This window comes from Solanum dulcamara, chromosome 2, assembly GCF_947179165.1.
Source record: "Solanum dulcamara chromosome 2, daSolDulc1.2, whole genome shotgun sequence".
Taxonomy (NCBI): Eukaryota; Viridiplantae; Streptophyta; class Magnoliopsida; order Solanales; family Solanaceae; genus Solanum; species Solanum dulcamara.
Genome location: NC_077238.1, coordinates 15,896,180 through 15,912,615, shown reverse-complemented (window position 1 = coordinate 15,912,615; position 16,436 = coordinate 15,896,180).

The following is a 16,436-nucleotide window of genomic DNA, read 5'->3' as shown; positions in this document are numbered from 1 at the left end:
ACTCTAAGATGATGGGCGTGTTCCTCCTCATTCTTGGAGTAAACCAAAATATCATCTATGAATACAATCACAAACATATCAAGATACGGTTTAAATACTCGGTTCATGAGATCCATAAAAGCTGCGGGGGCATTTGTCAACCCAAAGGACATGACCAAAAATTCAAAGTGGCCATAATGGGTCCGAAAAGCTGTTTTTGGGATATTACACTCCCTCACCTTCAACTGATGGTAGCCTGATCTTAGGTCTATATTTGTGAAATAATTGGCACCCTGAAGTTGATCAAATAAATTATCTATTCTGGGGAGAGGGTATTTGTTCTTTATGGTGACTTTTTTCAGCTGTTTGTAATCATTACATATTCTAAAGAACCCATCTTTCTTTCGCACGAAAAGGACCGGAGCACCCCATGGCGAGACACTCGGCCTAATGAATCCCTTATCTAACAAGTCTTTCAAATGTTTCTTCAACTCTTTCAACTCAGCCGAAGCCATTCTATATGGAGGGATAGAGATAGGCTGGGTATCAGGAAGAATATCAATCCCAAAGTCGATCTCTCTATCAGGAGGGACTCTAGGCAGATCATCAAAAAAGACATCAGGAAACTCGTTGACAATCAGAACTGACTCAAGGGATGGAGACTCAATACTGTCATTGTTCACTCGGACAATGTGATAAATACACCCTTTTGAGATTAGCTTCCTGGCCCTAAGGTAGGAAATAAACTTACCCTTAGGCACGATAGGACTACCCTTCCACTCTATGACAGCCTCATTCGGGAATTTGAACTTGACAATCTGAGTTCTACAATCAATAGAGGCATAATAGATATAAAGCCAGTCCATGCCAAGGATCACATCAAAATCAACCATGTCTAACTCAACTAAGTCAGTCAAGGTATCCCTGTGATGAATTGATATAGTGCAATCTCTATAGACTCTCTCTGCTAAGACAGAATCACTGACAGGAGTAGCTACGCAAAAAGGCTCACGAAGGCATTCAGGAATTTTATTGAATTTACAAGCCACGTAAGGAGTCACAAAAGATAGGGTGACACCCGGATCCATCAAAACATAATAATCAAGAGAAGAAACTCGAATCATACCTGTCATGACGTGTGGAGAGTTATCCTGATCTTGGCGACTACCCATGGCATAGAGGTAGTTTGTACCTCCACTCATACCTGAAGTAGTGCTTTTCTAATTACCTCTAGCTGGTGGTGCAGTGGTAGAAAACTGGGATTTGTTTCCCCATGTTGGATACTCTTTCTGAAAATAGTCTATTTGGCCACACTTATAACAACCAGCCCTCCCCTCTCTATACTCTCCCAAGTGGAGCTTACCACACTTGCCGCATGGTGGCTTCCCTTTCGAACCTTGACCCCCACTAGCCTGGGATTGAGAACCCTAGGTTCTGAAATTCTGGTGACTCTGTCCCTGCCAATCATACCTGTTCTGCGGCATAGGTGCACTTGCAGTGGACGAGGCATAGTTAGAAAGCCTCTTCTGGAAGAAGGACATATTGCCGTTGTTCTACTTCTATTCATTCTCATGCCCAGCTGATCTTGCCTTCTTGGTCAGATGCTCTTCTCTATCTTTTCTCTTCTTATCCTCCACCTGTTGAGCGTACACCATTAATCTTGAAATATCCATATCGGAGATTAACAATGCCATTTTGCACTCCTTCTTCATATGTCTTCCCAAACCGGAGACAAATTTCCTCATCTTCGACCTCACATCTGGGATCATCTCTAAAGCATACCTAGACAGATAGATGAACTTCAGGCTGTACTCCTTAACAATCATGCCTTCTTATTTCAGGTTCACAAACTCCTCCCCTTTTGCTTACCTCAATTCTCGGGGAAAGAAGTGGTCAAGAAAGGCTCCCTCAAATTCATCCCACATAGCAGGTTCAACATCCTCACCTCTACCTTGTTCCCATTGGTTATACCAGATGTTTTCCACATCCTTGAGCTGGTAGGACACCAACTCAACCCCCTCAATCTCCGTAGCATGCATGGCTTTCAAGATTTTCCACATCTCATTAATAAAATTTTAGGGATGTTCATCAACTTTAGACCCCGTGAATGCTGACGGATTCATCCTCAGAAAGTCTCGACTTCTGGCGGTGGCAGATGGCTCTTGGGAACTAGATCTTAGAGTTGGGGAACTCTGGTTACCATTTCGGGCAGCCACTAATTGAGTGAGCATGGCAATCACCCCTCGAAAGTCTGTCTCCAAAGTTAGTGCAGGTGGAGTAGTAGGCATTTGAGGTGCCTCCGCATACCTCGCCGGTGGGCCTCTAGACCTTGATGGGCGTACCTCTGACTGTGGTATCTCTGCATTATTAGCATTCCTCTAGCTAGCAGTATGTTTAGGAGGCATTATCTGTAACGTATAAATGCATGAATTAGAAAGGAAGTTTATAGAGTTTAACTCTATCGCACGAATCCAGAGTATGAAAGAAGTGAAACAATTCTTAATTTCTTATAGCCTCCTGATTATAAGTGTGGTGCACAACACACCCATAAGCAAGACTCTACTAGACACGGATTCATAGACTCCCTAGGACTCTTGAATTCTATGCTCTGATACCATATTTGTTACGCCCCGAGAGGGTACCTAGGCGTGACCAGCACTCGAAAGCCATTTCTTCCCTCCAAGCGAACCACCTGGTCCAGTCACACATTCATTCAATCACATTCTCTCAATGGAAGACTCAATCAATAAAATACTATTCATAATTTAGGGCCAAAGGCCAAATAACTATCCAATCAACAAACAGTTATAGAAGAACTACTCAAAAGAACAATCCAACATTTCTACACTCTGGTCTATGAAGCCTCTATCAACAATCTAGGAGGTGCCAATGACAAGTCCATGGCTACCAACAATCAAAATAAGGGAAACAACACAAAACTATACAGGAAACTCAATATCCTCCAGAAACTAGGAGGACTCACCAACTAGCTGGGAGTGTGTGGATCTTCAACGGTGCGTCGGTTGATGATCTCTAGTACCTGTCTCTGCATCATGAAACAATGCAGTCCAAATGGCGTCAGTACATGGAATGTATGAGAATATAAATGGCCGAATGATACAACATCAAAAAGGACCAAATCAATTCAGGGATCTCAACTCAGAAAGAAGGACAACTCAACAAACGTCCTAAGTCTAAGCAAGAATATAGTTTAGACAGGACCAAATCACATACAATTAAACTCAATCCAACTCAGAGTACTATCAAGACCTATGTGGGAGTTTCTCTTATCCGACAACCATCACTTATAAGCCAGTGACAGTACAACAAACCGACATTGTTTCCACGTCCGTTCATACTTTGCTAGGGTATGAACGAATCAACCAATTATGGATCCAATCCAACCAAGTCCTATAATTTCAGGACAATAATTTTGGGGAAGCATCCAACTTTAACGGTTCAATCCCCTCCTACATTTGGTGATGTAGTTATTAGGTTCGAGTATGGACTATACTCTTACCCAATTTGGTGCTCGATACTTCTCCCAAGACTCAATGCTCATAAAACTCCATCCAATCAACTCAATCAAATTATATCGACAAGTCTCATTTAGAACCTTGTCAACTCATCAACTCTATCTCAATCAAACATCTCCCAATCATACTATCCAATCAATCCCAATCATATCTTTCAAGAGTAAATTTAAATATACATTTATAGGAACATACAAACATATCCAATCATTCCTCTATTCATTCAACACATCTTTGGAACTCATTACAACTCCAAGGTTTTAAACCAATAATTCAAGATGAACAACCTATTTAAGAGAGTTAATATTTTTGTCATAATCCACATAGTTAAGGAAGTCAATAAAGCATGTTTAACAACTCATCTTCATCAACTCATACTAACATGAAGGTTCTTTTTATAAATTCCTTGACTCAACAACATCAACACAACAAGAATCAAATTAATAGATGACAAGACTCATTTGAACATAAACCTATCAAGAAACTCCATTCTTATGAACATTTAACCTCAAGAAAGTGTACAGCACATGGGTGGACTCAACCCATGTTTTGAGTAGCCTTACATACCTTAAAAGTAGATTTTGAAGGAACCTTGATGTTAGGTCTTCAATGGGGAACTTGAATCCTTGAGTTTTTGAGAAGATTTCTTGTTGGAGATGAATTGAGAGAGAAGAGGATGGGGTTTAGGGTTCTTTTTTGGGGCAAAAGATTGAAAATATCATCCCAAAACGTGACCAAGTTGTATATATAGGTGTTAGGAAATTTTCCCAAAATGCCCCTCCAAAATCTGGAAATCGGGGAAAGTTCGCTTCAAGTCCGCGATGCGAACGTGTCGCGGACCTTTCTGGTCGACAAAATGAAATCTGGAAAAAATAATTCGTCAAAGTTCGCTTCAGGTTCGCGACACGAACCTGTCGCGGACCTCTCTATTCGACCCATCATAACTTTTGACTCCGGACTCAAAAAAATGCAATCTTGGTGGCGTTAGAAAGAAGACTCAAAAAACTTTAATTTGGTGGGTCATGGGACACCCAATTTATTATATTGTAGAAGATATGGTCGTTTGAGGTTGACCTTTATATAGACTCATTCGAAAACTTAGCGAAGAGGAATTCTTTGGACTTGGCTTGGTTTTAGGGATCCCTCATTACCCTAAATCACATATAATATACTTTAAATACTTAGAAATTGATACTAACTCATATATACAAATTTTAAGCCTTCGAGTTCAAGCCTATACGCATAAGAAGAATGATCCAAATCTTAGCATAGAAATTTTGAGGTGTTACAGTAAACCTGTAAAAAAAGGAAAAATAAAAAAAAGAAAAGTGATGTGTCTCACGGTGCCAATAGCACGAAGCTTTGTCACGACCCAAATCCGTGTGTGATGGCACTCATCTCAACCCATCGAGATAAGTCAGCCTAAAACTCAACGGAAAGTAAATGCGGAAGTAATTGAGATAAAGTAAGGTTTAACTTAATCAAAAACAAATAAATAATCTCAAAATCTCCAAGACTGGTTGTCACATATACAAGCCACTAATACATTATCGAAGTACGAAAGAAAATACAGTCACAATATTTTTGTCTCTAGAATAGGACTAAAACATATTAAAAGAGTAAGAGGTGTCCGCTAGATGGATGTAACAGCTACCTCAACACTCGAAATGATAGCCTCGGAAGTGGTAGAAAATGCTAGAAGATCAAGCAGGTCCGGGCTCACAATCTACACAAGTGTGAAAGCAAGGGGTGAGTACCAAACAACACGGTACTCAGCAAATAGATAACTAAAACTAAGCAAAGCTCAATATGTACAAGTACTCCTGTCCTTCCAACCGAACCTCCTTAACTACAACCTGCATAAAACCAGCCCAACTCTCCACTTGTACAATAATAACAGTAATACAGTCCATGAATACTCATCAATAGTCTCATCAATGAATCATATCAAGTCAAGTTCAGCATATACAGAGCAATAAAGGGGTAAACACGAATTCAAAAATATCAACAAACTGCGATGAAATACAATGAGATGATGCATGTCTGTCCTATCGGTACACATCTGCTGAATTACAGTCCAGAACCCATGGGGGACATTTCTGTCCATGTAACCTGCCACAGAACGTGTGGCCCATCCCCTCAACATATATATCTTGCCACGGAGCATGTGGCCCGACCCTTTTTATTTCATAATACTTGCCATGGAGCATGTGGCCCGACCCCTTTGTTTCATAATACCTGCCACAAAGCGTGTGGCCCAACCCCTTTGTTTCATATCATTTTCAGTCTGAACACAATATGTCAGAACCAATGCAATCAATTCATGTTCATATAATTCACGATAATAACATGACAATAACAATATTTTTTCCTATCTCACATGAACATAGTCATTTCACATGTCCAAAATAAATTCACAATCACAACATATCAATTCCACCAATATATGTCATTAAATCACCATTTTATACCCCTCATCTCCATTTTTTAAGGCCAATCATATAGTCAATAACTCAGTCTAATTCTCATTACTCCTTAGTACACATAACACGGAAATACAAGTATCTACAAGCTTAAACTGAGGTTTAGAAATTCACTTGCCTTAATTAATCAAGTAGTCACTCCGGGACTTGAGCCTTCTCTTTTTGTTGGGCCTCTAAATCAATATAATCTAGTCAAATAAATAATCACACTAAGATTTTCGAAACTAACAACACCCTTATTACCATATGTCTAGCCTAGACCCAAAAACTCACACAAATCTATAATCACGTTCCTAATCTTGATGCCACTTAACATGTCAACTCCCATATTTTCTGAATTTCAAGCCTAGGGTTAGGTTCTAATTTGCCCAATATCATAAATTTAATAGAATTCATAAAATATAATATACCTAATATGTAATTATCTATCTCAATATATCAAAATTCGGGAACTAACTCATTCTATGTCATTGAAGTCAAATCTGAATTTTTTTTTCCTATTATGTTCATTCGTGATAAAATAAACTCACATGTGAAATTTCAGCTAAAACGGATCGTTATTCGACCCCCAAATCAAAATTTTATATGAAGAACCCTAGGGTCATATTTTCTTATTTTAACATTGTTTCTCCACCAATATACCCTAAAAATATGTTCATAATCACATGAAAATTTAATGGAAAGGATTAGAATAATTACCTTGACGCTTTGGATTGAAAATCCCTATTTTTCTCTTCTCCTTTATTTTTCTTTTCCCCTTTCTTTTCTTTCTTCCTCCGTATTTTTTTCTTCCCGTTTCTATTTCTCGTTTTCTCGTCGCGTTACATCTGATGGCATTAAGCCATCAGATTATGTATCTATATATAATTATTTTTGTTCTTTTCTTTTATTATTATTTTTTTTCCTTTTCCAAATTGATTATGTATTAAAATTTACAAACCCTACTAACCTATTTTATTAAATATAAGAAAACTGGTATAAGTATTAAATAAATTAACACTTTAGCCCATCAGTTAAATTAATTCTCTAAAATTATCCCTTAACTAATTAACCAAAGTTACCGAAAGGTCCAAAATTTTTAACTTAAATTTACGAAAAGGGTCTTCTATGAAAGGAGGAGGACTCATTCTCAAAATGACCTAATGGGTCATTACAAGCTTCAACTCAGCATATGCTCTCTCGCTCATCATGATGAATATGGTCCTATTAGCTTAAAAGATTTGTGTTTTCTCTCCATATAGTTGATGACGGAAGTCTCAATATATATGAAAATCAATATATGACTTTTCGGCAAAGATGCAGAGAAGTGAACACATGAATGTTGTCCATAATCAAAGCCAAAGATGTGTCTCACAGTGCCAATAGCACGAAACATCAAGTCAGCATATGCTCTCGCACTCATCACGATGAGTATGGTCCTATTGGCTTAAAAGTTTTGTGTTTTCTGTATTTATCTTAATCAATACCAAAATCAATATGCAACTCTTCTGCAAAGATGCAGAGAAATGAACTCATGACTGTTGTACAAAGTCACACCAAAGTTATTGGATTGGTAACTTTAAAATTTAATTTTCGTCAATCCATAAGGACTTTGATAGTGATTTTTGGATATGTTGTAGACTTAAGAGTATAGAATCTAGTCTCTTTCCATTCGAACTCCCCTACACTAGGATACATACGTTTTGGTGAGACTCCACAGATTTGTAAAAAAGTAATGACAGACTTGGAGACCATCTTCAAAAATCAATTCTCGTCAACCCATGAGGGGTTTTACTTTGATTTTTGGATATTTGTAGACTTTGAAGTCTAGTTTCTATAGAATCATGCCTCTTGTCATTCAGAAGCTCCTACACCAAAATATAGACGTTTTGTTGAGACTGCATAGAGTTGTGAGGAAAAAAAGACAAATTTGATAGCATACATAAAAATATAATTCCCATTAGTCGAGAAGGATGTTGATTTTGAATTTCTAATATGTCATAGTTCTATGAGTCTAGGTTTTGAAAACTCAAACGAATCATGATTTAACGTTTCTACACCAAGATATGAATTTTCTACCATAGGTGCTGAAGAAAAGTGACGGAAAAAGACATTACCTGATGGAGATGGATTTGATGAGCTTGACAATACCACAAATTGACAATCAACCAACATGGGAAATAGATATAAATAGATGTCAAAAGTACATAAATTTTGTTTCTACAAATTATGAAAAATCTATAATTGGAACCAATTATGGAAAATCCCATTGGAAATTGGAATCAAATTATGTAAAATTCCATTGGATTTAAATATAGAAAGTTTTGAAAAAAAATTGTTTCTACAAATTATGAAAAAACTGTAGTTGAAATCAAATTATGGTAAGTTTCCATGGGAACCAACTTATGAAAAATTTCCTACGAAAAAAATTTAGTTCACTAATACTTCAAGCCTTATCTTTGAAGGTTCGACAAGTCGAGCACCCCTAACAAGCCTTGAAGCAGGGTGCATTTGTAGACAGTGAAATTTTATTGATAAATATATATAATATTGAATTAATTTATAAATTCATGATATATTGACAAAGTCAAATTATTGGTTAATAAAGTTGGATTAATATTTAAGCCAAAACTATATCACTTAAATAAACTCCAAATTATATTTGGGTCAGTCCATTAAGTTGACAAGATGAGGCCAACTCGTGCTTTTCAAGCCCAAAGTCCATTGTATTATTTGAAGACCAAAATACCCCAAAACCCTAGCTCACAACTATATAAACGGTCTTCATAAGACAAGAAAGAGGAAGAAAAAGAAGAACAAAAGAGAAAGACATAAGAAAACTCTGTTCTTCAATAGGTGACCTGCAAGTCTTCCACATATAGAGAAGTCTTTGTCTTGAAGTTGTGACCCGCAAGTTTTCATATCTCTGTGATTGTGATTAAAGCTCGGCTTCACATTCGTGGTAAAATTTCAACAAATATTTCATCGATTCAAGAACAAAGCAAAGCTCTTGATTTGACAATCGTGAAGAGAAGAATCAGGGGATTACACTTTTTCCATTAAATTTCATAAAGATTGTAAGCTTCGCATAAATCATTCAAATATAAATATTATTGTTTATCTCTACTTTTCTTTCTTGATTACTATTTTTCAGGAACGAAACTTAATCTCTTACCATCAGCATTTAGAATAAATACCACTAGAGGCTTTAAAGGTGAGTTCGGAGCTAAAAGAGCTATTTTTTTTCTATAAAAATGCATAAAGGAACACTCCTTTTTGGAAAAAACCAAAAGGGACAAATCGCTCCACTAGAGAGATTTCGTAAAACAAGGTTAATGCTGTCAATTTTTTTAACATATCGCTGCTAGTGCAGTGATTTTACAACAATTTATTTTTAAGTACATCGCTGCACTTGCTGCAAGTGCAACGATTTACTTAAAAAATTGTTGTAAAATCACTGCACTAGCAGCGATATATTAAAAAAATTTGGCGGCATTGACTTTTTTACGAAATCGCTGCTAGTGGAGCGATTTGTCCCTTTTGTTTTTTTTCCGAAAAGGAGTGTCCCTTTATGCATTTTTATAGAAAAAATAGCCCTTTTGGCTCCGGACTCCTTTAAAGGCACGGATTGCATGATATTTAATTAATTGCCTGTAAATATTTTTACGGGAATATGCCTATATATCCGCTAAAATGTAAATTTTATTGTCACTAGTAGTGTAGTGTATAACACTAAATCAAGTTTTAATAAGAATGATACATCCAATACCGAAACCAAATAATAAAGCATAAAATTTAAAATCATGTTGCTAAGAAATATTGTTTGTGCGTGTACCATCACACAAAAGATTCCAAATACTTACTGATTAGATAATTTGGAGTAGAAAACATGGGATCGAGCGGCATTGAACATTGGTTGTTGATTTATTTATTTTTCCTCTTAAATAATATATGATGCGTTAAAAGTATGATTTGACAATATGTCATCCTTGTTCTTTTCTTCTTCTTCTATTGTACATGCATGATTGTACTTATTTAATATGAGATTTTATTTTTTCTAGTCAAGGTTAAAAGGGTCACTAAATTTTAGAAGGGTAATTTCATAAATTAACTTTCAATTGTGGAGCTTCATATGCTAAATATTTTAACATTTTTTTTTAAGAAAATAAATTGTTTTTGGCGTTTGTACATAATCAGAAATCCTAATTTGGATAGAAGTAGATATTTGTAGTATAAAGGGATTGGGAAGTATTGCCTAAATTCTTTGGCTATTTATATCAACACCTAATTATTCAAACAAGTTTAAAGGATTTGAAAGTAGTGCCTGAAATTCTTTGGCTATATATATTTGTTCCTTCCATCTCAGGTAACTATTCATTCTTTCTTCTGAATCATGAGAAGTAGTACATTAGTATGTGTGTTTCTATTGTTGGGTTGCATAGCCATTGTTACTGCCACTGCAAGGGAACCTGACACACAAAATAAGGAGGACATGTTTGCTACTTCTTCAATTGAATTGTGGTGGCATCATCATCATCTACCTTCAATGGGATAGTGGTGGCGTCGTCACCCAAAAATATCATCATCACCAACGATTGATAATGCGGCTTCACCAACACATATGGCTCTATCCCCAGTTAATGATGTGGTTTCGCCACCAGACATGACTTCGTCTTGGGGCCCGACCCCGACTAGGAATGTGCAAAAACCAAACCGACTAATAAACAGAACCGAAAAAATATTATTGAATTATTGTTAGTGGGTTATAGGGTTAATGGATTTTTAATGATTTTATAAAAGAAAATTATCGAGTTAACGGTTCGGTTTCGGTATTTAATATTGGTTATTGGGTAAACCAATAACCCATTAAGACAGTAATAATTTACTACTTTACCCTTCATAAAAAATATTAATAATTAACCTAACTAGATATTATATGTCTATATCACCACTCTACACACTCTACCCATTATACAATACTACTTCACACTACTTTAGTCATTACTCTTTTTTCAAAATCTAAAGATTAATTTGTAATTGTAGATTTTGCAAGTTTGTAAACATCTGTAATTTGATAACATCAGAATTTACATATTATGTTTTGGATGTAACATGTAATTGATGTAGCCTTCGTACTACATCTGCCTTTATTGATGCAATTTTTCATTATCTTTCTTGTTTCACTGTATCAAAGCATTTACAATTGATTTGCTTGTTTCACTGCATCGCGCCAAATTGTTAGAGAAGTGAGAAGTCATATATTCATTTTATGACCATTTTCTTATTGGGTAAACCGAAAATCGAACCGTTAACGACAAAAAATCCATAAATAAGAAAATGATAAAAAAATATCTTATTGGTTTGTTATTGATTTAGCGTATTCAAAAATCAAAAAATGATAAACCGAACTAATAATATATAAAACCAAACTGAACCAACCGATACACACCCCTAACCCCGGCTCCAACTACTTCTTGCATCAAGGTGGACGAATGTGCATTAGATTTGTTCACTTTCGATTTCAAGCGTAGAATTTCATTATCTACTCAATGCTGCCAAGTACTTTCAACAATTTTAGATGATTGCTTTTACAAAAAGTACATGCACTCTAAGAGGGTACCATTTTTCCTTGGCAAAGTGAGAAACTATTGCAGTCATGTGGTTGATAATGCGGCTCTATCTCCATCTCCAGTTGATAATGTGATTTCACCAACTCATGCGACTCCATCTCCAGTTGATAATGCGGCTTTACTAATGCGTCTCCATCTCCATCTCCATCTCCAGTTGATAATGTGGCTTCACCAACTCATGCGGCTCCATCTCCATCTCCATCTCTAGTTGATAATGCGATTTCACCAACTCATGCGGCTCCATCCACATGCCCATTTGATGATGTGGTTTTACCACGGCACATGACTTCCTTTTGGGCCCCGTCCCCGACTCCAACTAGTTCTTGCATCAAGGTGGACGATTGTGCATTAAATTTGATCACTTTCATTTTCAAGCATAAAATTTTATTATCCACACAATGCTGCCAAGTACTTTCTACAATCTTAGATAATTGCTTTTACAGAGAGTTCACACACTCCAACAGGGTACCATTTTTCCTAGTCAAAGTGAGGAACTATTGCAGTCATCATCAAGGCTGAAGCAAGAGAATAGGATAATGCAACTTTTTTCCCTTCTTTTTTTTCCCAAGTCATTTAGCATACTTATATATAGTATTCCTCCCCTTAATAGACGTTAAAAAGGGTGGCTGTTAAATACTTTCAATTAAATTCTTTAATTAGTTCAATTGGATCTCCATCTCTATTTTATAGTTTAATTACTATTCTCTCCGTACATTTTTATTTTTCCATGTTTGAATTGACACACTCCTTACAAATCATTTACTATATCACTCCTAGACTATTAATAATATTAGCTATGGAACATAACCTTTTACTTATTCGCGACATGGTAGACATATCAATCAACGGTGCCTTGGTCCCGAATAAAGTTGATGATTCGGAAGGATATAGTTATTGTATTCCCGAGTACTGATTCCCTAGATATTAACCTGCCACAGTTGTACAACCTAGAACAAGACTCTATCAGCATCGGCCATTTTTAAAAGAACAAACTGAAAATAGAATTTTTTAAACTTCTGATTTGATGCACTACAATTTCTGAATAGTTTATATGGTTCTTAGCATTAAATTTCTTCATTCTGGCTGCAATATTTTATTATATTGAAGCATTTCCATTGTCGTCTTAATTTCCCTATAGCTGAACTTGGATAATAAATAGCTTTCATAACTCTTCCGTAGATGGTTTCCCCTTTCTGAATTTCCCAACTATGGTAAGTGAAGAATCTATTCAAACACATAATTTGTTGGGTCATTGAATTTGTTTCACTATTCTAGCAGTATAATCACATGTTTATGAAACACAACTATATCAAAAATAGTCACAGTCTATAGTCGTGTACCTGTTACAAAAGTCTGTTTCTTTTTTGGAGAAGAAGTATACACAAGAATCTTCAATAGAACTTTTAGGAATTGAAGAAGGAAGAAAGCAAGAATAAAAGTTTCTTCTTTTTTCTTAAGACTGCCCTTTTATAGAAGTAAAGGATACAACTTTTCTGAAACAATCTGAATAGTTATGTCTCTTCTCTTTTATTTATTATAAAATCATACAACTTTTCAAAAATATTCTCAATAGTTGTCTCTTCCCTTATTTAAATGAATTCGGATTGACCCACATGGGTGCCCCGAATTTAATTCCTTCATCTCCCACTCACACATTGTGGATCAATTCTCATTCCTACTCTGTAACATTCATACTTGATGACTAGACCGTGTGAATAGTGCATGCTTCAAGAGCTTCGTTTTTATACATATGTTAGGAATATATAACATCTCGATCAATGAAACTTAGAGTAGATTATAGTATGTAGTACCCTAGATCATTTATCACATTTATTTTTCTTATCATCTCTTTTTCTTAAATTTGAGTTCATCATTATGTTCTTGTCTCACAGACAAACATAAAGGACCGGTCAATGAACACAAGTAATATGATGATACTTAATGATCTTTCTCGTCACCTGAATCTCTTAATCTCAACATGACATGCTTTCTAGAAATGTCTCGCTAGACCGAATCAAGCATGGTCTCTTGGCAACATACTAAGATAGCAAACACCAAATTGAATCTCAATAAACTAATTAAAGTCATGAGGGTACAATGTAAAAATTACTTGTAATTTTCAGGGCTTCACACGATAGCAAGTAGAGACTAAACTTGTATCGCCCTTATTGGTCACTATATGCATACATGGTATGAAATATGTATCACAGTATTAACTCCTTTCCCATGGAGCGTATGTCTTCTATTAACTAAATACTGTGCAAATGATAGTTCAGACAACTCATGTCTAACATTGAGTTCACAAATCTACTCATCATTTTATTCTTTAGAACTCACATCTAGCATTAGAAACAAACAAACTCATTTTAATCACATATGATTAAACACAAACTAACAAACGACATCCTTATTATAAACTTCCAGATATTTTTTATCATCACTTCTGACAATAATTAGTTTATAATTGTCTCATTTCTACTTGTCACTTAGACAATAGAGGCGATTGCCTGTGTGAATAGGTCAATCTTTTTATCTATTCGGCATACTTTTTATTCTCAAAAAATTCATGTACACAACATAAATAGACAGCATGGTCTGAATTGCAACACTGAGGAACTCTTTGCCATTATCAGTTCTCAGAATCTTCACTGTTGTAGAGAATAAGTTGTGAACCTGTGTGAAAAAATTTCTTAACACCATAATTGTGTCAGACTTAGAGGCTATAAGAAAAATCCAAGTAAACCTGGAGTAATCATCAACCACAGTTACAAATTATTTCTTTCCATCATGAGTGGGTACCCTGTAGGGACCCCAAATGTCACAGTGAACAAGTTCAAGCACAACATTTGACACATGAGAACTTACAGGAAAAGGAAGTTTAGTTTGCTTAGCAAGTGGGCAAACTGTACAGGTAGAATGTTCATTGTCTAGAACCTCAATACTAGAGGATTTCTTTATTATAGCTATAGGTACATGACCTAGTCTTAGATGCCATAGAGTAGTTGAGACAGGTTTGCCAACTGGATGGACACTGCTACCTGTGAAGAGTGTAGGAGCTAAACCTGGGAACTGAGTTGAACAACCATTGACTGCTGCCTTTAGACCCCCTTCCTTCAGAATGTAGAACCCTTGATCCTCTTTACCAATCCCCTTGACCTTACCACTGAAGAGATCCTGGAAAACACAAAAGTCAGGGAAGAAGGTTGTCATACATTTGAGCTCTTTGGTGAGCTGTGATACAGAAAAGAGATTACACTTTAAGTGAGGAACAAAAAGACCATTGACAATAGATTGATTCCCAAGGATGTGTGTGTTGCCAACATGTGAGACTGATACAACATTTCCAGTGGGTAACATTACTTGTCTCTTCTCAGATGGTGGTACAATGTGAAAGTTATTTAGAAGTTCAGTCTTAGAAGTCATATGATTTGTTGCTCTAGTATCAACTATCCAGCTTTTATCTACATATTTAGACACTAAAGCAGATAGAGCACTACCTGTTGTAGCTGCTTTAGCTGAGTGTTCTCCTCCATTTTCACCTTCTTTGGCCAGCATCTGCAGTATCTGATGGTACTGATCCTGTGTGAAGAAAGTTGTAGGTGTAGGTATGTCACCAGTAGATTGTGGACTTCCACACTGAGTAGCCTCAGCCTGATTGATGTATGAATTAGAATTGAAGTGTTCCCTCTTCTTCTTTGACTTCCACCCAACTTGATAGCCTTTCACTTTGAAACATTATTCCTTAGAGTGTCCCCTGTAACCACAGACCTCACACACAAGACTTGACTTCTGGAATTTTTATGGCTTGTATTAGTTGTCATAGTGCCCTCTTCCTGGGTTGCCATCACCTTCTGGTTGATGGCCAAAACTTCCACCCTAATTAGGGCCATTTCCCCCCTTTTTACTGAACAGAGCAGTACATTCCACCATTTTAGAGGCAACGCCTTCATGACATGCACTTTCCAAGTTTCTTTGGCTTTCATGATCGACTATCAGAGAGTAAGCTTTGTTAAGGTTAGGAATTGGATCCTACCTCAGTATCTGACCTCTAGCAGCTGAATATGGCTCATTTAGTCCCATCAGAAATTCAAGCAACCTCTGGTATTCAAAGTGTTCTTGGAACCTTTTTGATTCAGTACAAGAGCACCCTAGGCATGGCATGATGGAATCAAATCCATCCCACAGCCCTCTTAGGTGTGTGTAGTATTCTGTAATAGCCATAGTTCCTTGAGTGAAACTATGAATTTCCTTGTGCAGTTGAAATACATGTGCACCATTAATTTTGTCAAATCTCTCTTTCAGATCACTCCATACCTTGTGTGCATCACCAGCATAAACAATACTACTTAACAGACCATGTGTAACAACATTCATTATCCAAGACAAAACTACAGCATTACACTTTTCCCAGATGTCAAACAGTGTAGGTGAAAACTGAGACTTAGGAAATCGTCCATCCACAAAGCCTAATTTTCCCTTACCTAAGAGCCCAATGCACATAGACCTACTCCAAACAGCATAGTTCTCGGAACTTGTGAGCTGAAGGGAGATTAGAGAGCTACCTGGAGTATCGTTAGGATGGAGGTACAGAGGATGATTGTGACCTACAATCGGAGCTTCATAGCTGGTTGGACCAGCAATTGCATGCGCTCTATTCAAGTTTGGGCCACTAGTTTCCATAGATCCCGACGTAGCTTCAGCTGTATACATCTTTATTGACAGCTTAAACCCCTAGATCGCTAGTTGACTTCTTCTACTAGAGTCTAGATCGCTGATTGTGAACCTTTTTCTTCTACCCTATGATCCTTGTAGGCTCTGATACTATGATAACT